The 12,097-nt window shown below is 48.7% G+C and overlaps 1 protein-coding gene across 5 annotated transcripts in view; it reads left to right on the forward strand.

Moving 5' to 3' along the window:
- Positions 1 to 419: 419 nt before the first annotated feature.
- The window catches only part of STON2 (stonin 2), a 184,604-nt gene continuing 172,926 nt past the window's right edge, over positions 420 to 12,097 (forward strand). For 3 of the 5 annotated variants that reach the window (XM_070378420.1, XM_070378423.1, XM_070378424.1), the window contains exon 1: positions 420 to 571. The gene's annotated coding sequence lies outside the window, so the exon portion shown is untranslated. Of the gene's footprint in view, positions 572 to 7,651; positions 7,846 to 12,097 lie in introns of all 5 variants that reach the window. The other 2 variants (XM_070378421.1, XM_070378422.1) reach the window with 2 other exon arrangements.

Consider the following 12,097-nt stretch of genomic DNA (forward strand, 5'->3'; position numbering starts at 1 on the left):
AGTCGGACACGACTGAGCGACTGAACCGAACTGAGAGGAAAAGCGTTAAATGAATGCGGAGTCAAAACCTCATATAAGAGTGAGACGGGAGAGCAGCAATCCGCACCATGCAGCCTCGACACGGGCTGTGGGACAGCCTCCTGGGCGGTCCCCACCCCCCTGCACCCCCGGGCCGCGCGCCTGAGCTGCACTGGCCGCGCGGCAGGGCCCGGGCTGCAGCGTCTGGCTCTGAGCTCCGGGCTCCGGGCGCAGAGAGGCGCCGCGGGGCTGCGGCGCGGGGGGTCGGGGTCGGGGCGGGTCCGCGCCGCGTCGGACCCGCCCACCGCCCGGCCGGCCAGTCAGCGCGCGGCTCGGGCTCGCGCCTCGGCCAATCCGCAGCGGCGGGAGCGGCGCCCGGCGCTGCTGGGCGCAGAGCGAGCTCGGACTCGGAGCCGGCGGCCTGGCCGCCCCGGAGCGAGCGCGGCAGGGAGGAGCGCGCGGCGGGACGGGGGCGCCCCGGGGCCGGCGCCGCTCCCGCTGAGCCGCGGCCACTTTCCGGCGGACCCTCGGGACTCTGCGCGCCGCGCCGCAGGTAGCTGCTCCCCGAGCTGGGAGGCCGATCGCGCTCCGGGCCCCCGCGGGTGGAGCGGGCGGGGGCCGGGCCGGCCGCGAGGTCGTAGCGCTGCGGGAGCTGCGCGAGCACCCCTGGAGCCCCCCGAAGCTGCCTCGGCTGGAATGCCCCGGGGAGACGCGCTTCCCCCAGCCGCTCCCCACCGCGGGCTTCCAGCGGTGAGAGTGAGCGAGGGGAGTCCGCTAAGGCGGGCAGGGGTGCAGGGTCGGGGGGGAAGACGTGGTCCCTGGACACCCTGCCCCGCACACAGGCGCTGTCTGCCCGTGCGTGTCCGCCCCGAGATCTGGGTCCCCGGGACATCTTCGTGGGGCCCGAGCGAGAGAGGCGACAACAGGTGTCCTTGCGGACGGTGCTTTTCTCCACCGTCCACTCCTCACCCCAACCCTCCCCCAAACTGCGTTGGCGTTCTGCGCCCCACTTTCGGGGTGCCCGGATACAGGGACCCCAGCCTGGCCTCTCAGGCGCGATGCCCGCTGGACAGCGCCCAGAGGCGGCCTGGACCCGGCCTTTGGATGGAGTTTCCTCCTCGCGTTGCCAAGCGATTTGCCTGACACCCGCCCCTCTCCCTGAGATGAAGAGAGTTGATGTGGTTGGTGTGTGTGTGCCTCTGTTGCAGCCTGTACTAAAAGGAGCTGCCCCAGGGCTGTGAGTCAATCATTAACTGGTTTCTGTACAGCTAGTGGCCTCCGTCTCTTTCTCTGAGGCAGGTCCTTCGTGGTCTCCTGCGCTTCACTCTTCTAGACTGTAAAGTCAAAACACTGCCTTTACCTGCCCGATGGCGTGGCTTTGCGGAGTAAGTGAGCCAAGCTGGAAAACACTGAGGCCAGCGCTTAAGTATTCCATAAACGCTGGCTTAGTGTTCATTATAGGGAGCGGATGGCCTTTTTAAAGAGTAAATCAGACGTGTCCAAACGGGCCCAGTGACTCTTTGGAGTTCTGAACAGCTCTTTACACTTGAAGGGGAAAAGTAATCTTACTAATGTTACTGATGGTATCATTTAAAGGTACTATATCCTTTGAGGGATTTAAAAAAAGAAAAACAAGCCTGCTTCACTGGAATGGTGAGAGATAAATGGATTCCAACTAGTAACTGAGAAAACTTTGTAACCCTGGAAAAAAAAGTGTATGAATGTCATGTGAAAAGACTGTGTTGCCTCATTACTATGGCTGATTTAGGGGGAAACTTTGAACGTTCTTCTACTCCCTACTCCTCCCTTAAAACAAGTGAATTTTAAAAGAGAGAGAAGAGAAAAGCAAACAAAAGCCCAACCACACAACAAAATGCCAACGGCTCACAGAAACCTAAAATTATAGTTCCCACTTGAGGTTTTTTTTTTTTTTTCCAGTTTCTGACCTGGGTGGTCTGCTTGGGTTCTTTGCCACTGTGTCACTTTCCTTGTTTAATTTGAAGAGTCAGATAAATGTTTCACTCCCTGAATGTGTCTTTTTCAAAGCTAAAATATCAATATATATCAGACTCGCTTGGATTTCTGAGCCCTCTGCTACTTGTTTCCTACCCCCCGACAAATCCCAAAGGGCCTTCCCAGAAATTCTCTAGGGCAGGGGTCCCCAGCTTCTGGGATCTAATGCCTGATGATCTGAGGAGCTGATGAAACAATAATAGAGACAAAGTGCGTAGTAAATGTACTTGAATCATCCCGAAACCCAACCCCTAACTTTGGTCTGTGGAATAATTGTCTTCCATGAAACCTATCACTGGTGCCAAACAGGTTGGGGAGGGCAGCTCTAGAGTAATGTTAGTGGGAACCTGTCTGTCTTTCTCAGAACATTACCCCCACAACCTGAGAGCTGGGGAGAGGGCGCAGGTAAAGTGCCCCAGTGCTCCTAGGGTCTCTGGCACATTTACCAGGAGCCTTAGAATAAATACATCCACTCAGAGAACGTGACTATCATCTGAGAGGGTAAGGAGCCAACTTCCAGATGTGATTCTTCCAAAGTGAGTGAAATCGCTCAGTCATGTCTGACTCCTTGCGACCCCATGGACTGTAGCCCACCAGGTTACTCCGTCCATGGGATTTTCCAGGCAGGAGTACTGGAGTGGGTTGCCATTTCCTTCTCCAGGGGATCTTCCTGACCCAGGGATCGAACTAGGCAGATGTTTTACCATCTGAGCCACCAGGGAAGTCATATGTTTCAAATGTCAGATTAATTCACCAGCCCTTTCAGTTGTTGGTGAGAAGACCCTCCCTCTGCACCTGAGTGGGGGGATTTGGAAGCTGTGCTGGAGGAGACACAGAGGCACGTGGGGCAGGGGGCAGGTTGCCGAGTTCAGAGCCACACCCGCCCCTGACAGCTGGGAAACTTGGAGAAGTTGCTTGATTTTTTCTGAGCCAAAGTCTCTCTCACATTGCAAAATGAGGGCTCAAAAAAAAAAATTTTTTTTTTTTTTAGAGGAATTGTTCTAAGGATGGTGCTAATGAATAGAAACCCCTAGTGCCATTCCAGGGATGTGGTTATAGATCAGTAGCAGACAGAGGAGGTCTACAAGGTAAGAATGATGAACTGTACCTGGGAAAGTCTCTCTGGAGAGAGAGAGACTTTGTTGAGGGGATACACCTGAGCTGAGTGTAGACTAACAGGCAATTCTCTTGTGCAGACAGAACTGAGCTGGGATTGGAAGGAAGAGTAAGGCAGAGGGGAGGATTCCAGAAAGAGAGGGTACGGGATATCAGAAGTGCTATAATAGTCATCTTAGGAAAAATCAGCAAATACCTACCCCCGCCTACCCCATCCCAGTCTCAGTGGCTTATTACCAACCGCCGTCTGTTTCTCACCCATGTTACATGTCCAGGGTAGGGCATTCATGGTTCTGCTCCTCATGTGTCTCCATTTTGGGGCCCATTAAGGCTTAAGAACCCTGGAGAAGGGAAAGGATACCCTCTCCAGTATTCTGGCCTGGAGAATTCCATGGACTGTACAGTCCATGGGGTCGCAAAGAGTCAGACAAGACTGGGTGAGTTTCACTTTCAAGGCTGAAGAAACAGCCTCTTGCTGGACGTACTAATCTTGTTTATGGGAGAGGGGGAAAAAGAGAACGTGACAGAACGAGATGACCATGGCCCTGAAAGGTCTGCTGAGAAGGAGCGGGTGTCACTTTAGCCCTCATGCTGTTGGCCAAGGTAAGCCACGTGGCCAGAGCTAATGCTGGTGGTGTGGGCACATGTAACCTCTTGCAAAGGAGGCAGAGATGATTAGGAGGGAAAGCACAGAAGGAAACAAGGCCAGGGAGGTGTCCCAGAGGCAGATGATACAGGGTTATGTGCCAGGAGCCTGGGACTTTATCCTATAGGTGGGGAGCAGCCACTGAAGGTTTTTTTTCAGTGGACCTATATAGTAGTAGTAGTGTTAGGCGCTCAGTCCTGTCCGACTCTTTGCGACCCCATGGACTGTAGCCCGCCAGGCTCCTCTGTCCATGGGATTCTCCAGGCAAGAGTACTGGAGTGGGTTGCCATTCCCTTCTCCAGGGCATCTTCCTGACCCCAGGGATCGAACCCTGATCTCCCGCATTGCAAGCAGATTCTTTACCATCTGAGCCACCAGGGAAGCCCAGTTGACATATAGTTGATTTAGAAGGTTGTGTTACTCGAAGGGTTTTAAGGTGGTTGAGATGATCAAATTTTCAGGGTGAGTGCATCTCTAGTAGCAATGTAGGGAGACTGAAGCAGTTGAGATCTCAGATCTCTCCCTCTCACTGTCTGTCACATGACTTGAGAGTCCACTCCTAGAAGTGGCTCATTTGGGTGGCCTGTCTTCACAGGTGGTGGTTTAGTTGCTGAGTCATGTCTGACTCTTGCGACCCCAGGGACTGTAGCCCGGCAGGCTCCTCTGTCCATGGAATTCTCCAGGCAAGAATACTGGAGAGGGTTGCCATTTCCTCCTCCAGGGGATCTTCCTGACCCAGGAATCAAACCCAGGTCTCCAGCATTGTGGGCAGATTCTTTACTGACTGAGCTACAACGGAAGCCCACAGGTCTTCACAGGTCTTCTAAAATGGGCGTCTCTCTCACATTAAAGTCCTTATTTCATAATTATCATCCAAAGCAACTGTTCTCAAAATTTAGGGTGCATTGGAATCACCTAGAAGGCTTGAAAAAATAGATTTATGGGCCCCCATACCAGAGTCTCTGAACCAGTACAGCAGGGTGAGCCTGGGAACGAGCATTTCAGAGAGGTACTCAGGTGATAATGATGCTGGCCCAGACGCCACACTCTGAAAGTCACCGAATTACAGGGAGGAATTATGACAGAGTTGAGGGGAAAGACCTGAAAGGAAGGGCCTAGTGGAAGGAGGAGAAAATCTGGAAGGTCCCAGGATAATCCATGTGGCAGTTTTGCTGGAGGCCAGCTTTGGCCTGTAAGAGTGACTGAGTCTCTGGGCTACACTGAACTGCAGGCACAGCGCTCTCGTCAGGAGAGGAGAACAGCTCCGATTCGGAGAGGCGAGAAATGTGCCACCCTGCCTTTGTCATTCTGCCCCCACGCCCTGTCCAATCCATGAGTCTGTCAACGCAGTTCCAGTCCTGACCCGTCACACTTCTTGTCATCCCGATTTTGATTTCTTCCAGAGCTGGGTTTGCTCACTGGGTGGACATTTGGCTGAATTTTAAAATAGTCGAAAAAATTACTCGTTTCCCTTGAGGGTCTTCATGAATAAACATCTGTACCATATGATCATGCAAATTGTGATCACCGCCCCCTGGATAAATAACCCCCTGAGAACCCAAGGTCATTCCTAGTTTGGATCATGCTTCTGGTTGGAGGAAGTTGTGACAGTTCCCTTAGCTGTGACTCACAGCTCCTGTAATGAGAAAGCATTCCAAGATCAGACGTTAAGGAGAAAATATGTTGGCATGTACAACATGACACAAGAAATAAACCATAATGAGGGTTTGTTTTCTTTTCACTGTGTTTTCATAAATCCCAGATGCGGCAAAAGTCTAATCAGTGATAGTCCTGCCCAATGGACATCATGTGAATGAATGAAATACTCTCAGGGTCAACTTTTGAGTGCTGGCTCGCAATTTACAGTATTTGTTTCAAGGTGTCATGAGTATAAAATGGTTTGTTGTGGGGCTGAATATACTAGAAACTCTGTGCATATTCAGTTCAGTTAAGTTCAGTCGCTCAGTCATGTCTGACTCTTTGTGACCCTATGGACAGCAGCACGCCAGCCTTCCCTGTCCTTCACTATCTCCTAGATTTAACCCAAACTCATGTCCATTGAGTCGGTGATGCCATCCAACCATCTCATCCTCTGTCGTTCCCTTCTCCTCCTGCCTTCAATCTTTCCCAGCCTCAGGGTCTTTTCCAATGAGTCAGTTCTTCGAATCAGGTGGCCAAAGTGTTGGAGCTTCAGCTTCAGCATCAGTCCTTCCAGTGAATATTCAGGACTGATTTCCTGTGGGATGGACTGGTTGGATCTCCTTCCAGTCCAGGAGACTCTCAAGAGTCTTCTCTAATACCGCAACTTGAAAGCATGGTGTGCCTGTGCTATCAAATGAAGTGAGATTTGAAAAAGATCATTTTCCTAACAGAAATGTGATAGACAAATGACACTTTAAAATTGTACCCTTCACTGTTTACAATGGCCAGGACATGGGAGCAACCTAGATGTCCATCAGCAGACAAATGGCTAAGAAAGCTGTGGTACATATACACAATGGAATATTACTCAGCTATTAAAAAGAATGCATTTGAGTCAGTTCTAATGAGGTGGATGAAACTGGAGCCTATTATACAGAGTGAAGTAAGTCAGAAAGAGAAACACCAATCCAATATATTAACGCATATATATGGAATTTAGAAAGATGGTAACAACAACCCTATATGCGAGACAACAAAAGAGACACAGATGTAATGAACAGACTTTTGGACTCTGTGGGAGAAGACAGGGGTGGGATGATTTGAGAGAATAGCCTTGAAACATGTATATTACCATATTTGAAATAGATGACCAGTGCAAGTTTGATGCATGAAGCAGGGCATTCAAAGCTGGTGCACTGGGACAACCCAGAGGGATGGGATGGGGAGGGAGGTGGGAGGGGGGTTCGGGATGTGGGGGACACATGTACCCCTGTGGCTGATTCATGTTGGTATATGGCAAAACCACCACAATATTGTCCAGTAATTAGCCTCCAATTAAAATAAATGAATTAAAAATAAATAAAAGTGTGCTCTTGGAGGCAGGAGAATTCCCTAGGTTTCTGGGTACCTCCAGAAGGATGTGAAAGCCTGTAGCCTGTGTCCAGGAGGCCTGCAGCCAGCTCCGTTGGTCAGATCTGTCTGTTACCCTGTCCAGGTAATTTTGGAAGGCCGGCTGTTTCTCCTCCTCCTGCAGAATTGGCCTTAGTGTTACCTTCCCTTGATCAGCTCTACAGTGAACTCCACAGTTCCCTCAATCTCAGGTCTCCAGGAAACTTGGTCTGCAGTTTCAAAAGATGTAGCAAACCAAACCCTAGACATGAGTGAGAACCAGTGAGGAAAGGGACACTTAAACTAGCCAGGAGGGATGTGAAACACTGAACATGTTCATTAGAAAGTGTTTTTGTTCATTGTTGGATAGCATTTATCCAGATATTTGACATTTAAAAAGCACAGATATTAAATAACTACATAAATAGCATACTCTCTGTATGTTTATATTGAATAAATGTTATGGATCATGTCATGTGTGTGCATGCACACTTAGTCATATCTGACTCTTTGCAACCTTGTGGACTGTGGCCCGCCAGGCTCCTCTGTCCATGATATTTCCCACACAGGAACACTGGAGTGGGTTGCCATTTCATTCTCCAGAGGATCTTCCTGACCCAGGGATCAAACCTGAGTTTCTTGCGTCCCCTGCAATGGCAGGCAAATTCTTTGCCAACTGCTCCACCTGGGAATATTGGAGAAGGCAATGGCACCCCACTCCAGTACTCTTGCCTGGAAAATCCCATGGACGGAGGAGCCTGGTAGGCTGCAGTCCATGGGGTCGCTAGGAGTCGGACACGACTGAGCAACTTCACTTTCACTTTTCAGATTCATGCAATGGAGAAGAAAATGGCAACCCACTCCAGTGTTCTTGCCTGGAGGATCCCAGGGACGGGGGAGCCTGGTGGGCTGCCATCTATGGGGTCGCACAGAGTCGGACACGACTGAAGCGACTTAGCAGCAGCAGCAGCCACCTGGGAATATACCGTGTATATTTTTTCCATGTCTAGCAATTTCTGGTGGTAAGTTTCTGGTGCTGTTGTTGTCTTTCTGAAATGTGACAACTTAGATAGAAACAGCCAGATTTCTATAGATGGATAATAGAAGGGCAGGATTGAAAACTCAGAGTTCCTTGAATGTTTTTATTCATTGTATACACATCTGTCACTGCAGTTGGTCCCACATAACCCAGATTTATGTGCTTGGAGGTGGCCTCACTAGCAGCAAGAGGTGGTCAGTGTCCTTTATAGTATTCAGTCACAGTGAGGAGTGTGAAGCTACTTGGCAGATTGCTAATCTGCCCAGTAATATCTTTGGAAGGTGGCTTCGCATGAATGGCATTGAGTGTTTCCTGAGTATAAGGCTCTGAAGAAGACATGAGGAATTCAGAAAAGGGTAACACTTGGTGCTCTGATCTGAGAAAGGGTATAGTATTTGTGCAGAATTAATAATAGATACATAACAGCAAGGCCAAGAGGAGCCACATACGCAGAGGGGGCACGCATGCTGTGAATCCAGAAACGGGGTCTTTTCTGAGGTTGTCCTGGGCTGGGAAGGCTCATGGAGGAGCAGTTGCACTGGATTGGAGGGAGAAGTAGCATTTGGGTGGGAGCATTGGGGTTTAGGGGGCTTCCCTGGTAGCTCAGTCGGTAAAGAATCTGCCTGCAGTGCAGGAGACCCAGGTTCGATCCGTAGATCGGGAAGATCCACTGGAGAAGGAAATGGCAACCCATTCCAGTATTCTTGCCTGGAAAATCCCATGGACAGGGGAGCCTGGCGGGCTACAGTCCATGGGGTTGCAAGAGTCAGACTCGACTTGACTAAACCACCACCATCGGGCTTTAGGGAATGGACCCAAGTGAACTGTGGCTCTGATGGTCAGCACAGGCTTGTTGAGGACTGTGACTCAACTTCTGTATCTGAGTGAAGGGATCAAGGGAGAGGGGAAAAGGGAAACCTGAGCTTCTTCGAGTCTTCTTTCTCGATCCCCATCTGACCCTGTAATCCGGATATCCTGACAGCTTCCATTGTTTGCATCACCTCCTGAAAAACAAAGCCATTCAGTGATTCATTAGAAGATAAGTTACGCCGGACTCTCATCTGAGCTTAACATTTTACTTTATTAATAGGAAAGCGCTTTGGAATGAAGGATGACAAACCACTTTATAAATACCGTCTAATCCCATCATAAACTCTGTCAAGCTTGCAGGAGGTCGGTCTCTCTCCACTTGCGAAAAATGACTTGGGAAGGTCAAACGACTTGTTGAAAGTCGTGCAGGAATCCCCTGGCATATCACACCCCTTGATGCCATCTCCCTGGCATGTGGTGCTGCCCAGCTTCAGTTGCTTCGCAGATTTCCCGTCGGGATGGTGGCTCTCAGAACTTGGGCCCTTGACATCCAGTTAAGATTTTCTCCATCTATTATTGTACCCCACGGAGGCCTTCCAACTGTCTCGCAAAAGGTCCTCATTAATTTTAATTTGGGGGATGAGATAATTACACCCTTCTCTTTCAGGCTGAACCCTGGCTCTCATTGAAAGGAGGTACCATTTCAGTGCTGTGGGTTTGTGCAAACACACCATCTGAATGAAATGGCAGTCTCAGCATTTTTCACGCCAGATGCCAAGCGGTATAACAGGACTGTCAGTGGCTTTCAATCTGCCTGAACTTTGAAGTGAGACACCAGACCCTTACCGGCAAGATAGAATCCCTCCATTGGCTGCCTTTTGAAGTTAACTAATTGCTTTTTTCTTTTTTTTTAAAAAATGTGAGCTGCTTCAAATGAGAACAGATTTTATATCTGTTTGCTTTAGGAATCGAATATGTTTGTCTGTCTTTCCTGACTTCAGTTGTTAAGAGAGTAATTGTAATGCCACAGTTAAGTCAATAAGGTTGGGGTGATCCATAGCTTGCTTATTCAGTGACACATTATTTAAACACCATCTATTCCATGAACCCAGAGTTGTCACAAATAGCTTGGCTTGTGTCTTCACCCAGTACAAAGTATTAATTTTTTAACAATACTCTTTGTTCTTAGATCTCCCTCTACTTTAGACTCTGGCAGTTGAAAGATGGGGAAAAAGCTTTTTTGAAATCGAAATGATCAAAATCACGGTCGATAGCTGTCATTCACTGAATTTTGCTAATTCCGGATCCTCTGTTGTTGTTCAGTCGCTCAGTCGTGTCTGACCCTTCGTGACCCCGTGGACTGCAGCACGCCAGGCTTCCCTGTCCATCACCATTTCCCGGAGTTTTTAGTCCCTGCTGTAGCTGGAAACAAAAGGAAAAGTGCTAGAAAGAATTAAGGCCAGGAGTTGGGGGGGGCGGTCTGTGCTGTCCACCACACCCGCAGAGATCCCGGTGGGAGGAAACGGGCCCTTGTTTTTGCTCTCTGGGTTCGCACTATCAGCAGGACTGCTGAAGCACACTTCCTTCTTTCTTTTCCCTATCTCTTCCTCCTTAAAATTTTCGTTATAAAGTATTAGCTAGAAAGGGGGTGAGTTGGGAGGGGGACCTCTTTGCGCCAGTTCAGCGGCTGTCACTCACATCAGCCTAATTGGGCGGGCATGTCTGCACTTCCAGCTGCACCATCACACACAGCAGCCCTGTGCTCTTGGGACCAGGGGCTCTGCGCCCCATCCTCCGGTGGCCTCTGTCCTGTGAAGAAAACGCAGTCCACCCTGGACACTTGGCAGAGCTGGGTCCTGGCCGCAAGAAAACCGGATGAAGCTGTAGGATTATTAAGACTCGAGAGCCAGACTATCCATGTTTGAGTGGTGGGCATTCTTTAACTTCCCTGTGCCTCAGTTTCCTATAATAAAAGTATCTAGTTTATACAGCTCTTTTGAGGAGTACATGAGTTACTTAGTTAAATGAGTTGTAAGGCACTTTGAGGTCAGTCTCTGGGAGACAGGAGGTGTCACATACATGTTTATCCAATAGCACACAAAAGCAAAGTAGTACATGATCATCATTGTAGGTAGACAGTGCTGCCATGGATAAAGCTTACCTAACAGTATGAAAAGGCAAAATGATAGGATACTGAAAGAGAAACTCCCCAGGTCAGTAGGTGCCCAATATGCTACTGGAGATCAGTGGAGAAATAACTCCAGAAAGAATGAAGGGATGGAGCCAAAGCAAAAAGAATACCCAGCTGTGGATGTGACTGGTGATAGAAGCAAGGTCAGATGCTGTAAAGAGCAATATTGCATAGGAACCTGGAATGTCAGGTCCATGAATCAAGGCAAATTGGAAGTGGTCAAACAGGAGATGGCAAGAGTGAATGTCGACATTCTAGGAATCAGCGAACTGAAATGGACTGGAATGGGTGAATTTAACTCAGATGACCATTATATCTACTATGGCGGGCAGGAATCCCTCAGAAGAAATGGAGTGGCCATCATGGTCAACCAAAGAGTCCAAAATGCAATACTTGGATGCAATCTCAAAAATGACAGAATGAGCTCTGTTCGTTTCCAAGGCAAACCATTCAATATCACAGTAATCCAAGTCTATGTCCCAACCAGTAACACTGAAGAAGCTGAAGTTGAACGGTTCTATGAAGACCTACAAGACCTTTTAGAACTAACACCCAAAAAAGATGTCCTTTTCATTATAGGGGACTGGAATGCAAAAGTAGGAAGTCAAGAAACACCTGGAGTAACAGGCAATTTGGCCTTGGAATATGGAATGAAGCAGGGCAAAGACTAATAGAGTTTTGCCAAGAAAATGCACTGGTCATAACAAACACCCTCTTCCAACAACACAAGAGAAGACTCTATACATGGACATCACCAGATGGTCAACACCGAAATCAGATTGATTATATTCTTTGCAGCCAAAGATGGAGAAGCTCTATACAGTTAGCAAAAACAAGACCAGGAGCTGACTGTGGCTCAGACCATGAACTCCTTATTGCCAAATTCAGACTGAAATTGAAGAAAGTAGGGAAAACCACTAGACCATTCAGGTATGACCTAAATCAAATCCCTTATGATTATACAGTGGAAGTGAGAAATAGATTTAAGGGCCTAGATCTGATAGATAAGAGTGCCTGATGAACTATGGACTGAGGTTCGTGACATTGTACAGGAGACAGGGATCAAGACCATCCCCATAGAAAAGAAATGCAAAAAAGCAAAATGGCTGTCTGGGGAGGCCTTACAAATAGCTGTGAAAAGAGAAGCAAAAAGCAAAGGAGAAAAGGAAAGATATTCCCATCTGAATGCAGAGTTCCAAAGAATAGCAAGAAGAGATAAGAAAGCCTTCTTCAG

Source organism: Bos mutus, chromosome 10 (genome assembly GCF_027580195.1).
Source record: "Bos mutus isolate GX-2022 chromosome 10, NWIPB_WYAK_1.1, whole genome shotgun sequence".
NCBI lineage: Eukaryota > Metazoa > Chordata > Mammalia > Artiodactyla > Bovidae > Bos > Bos mutus.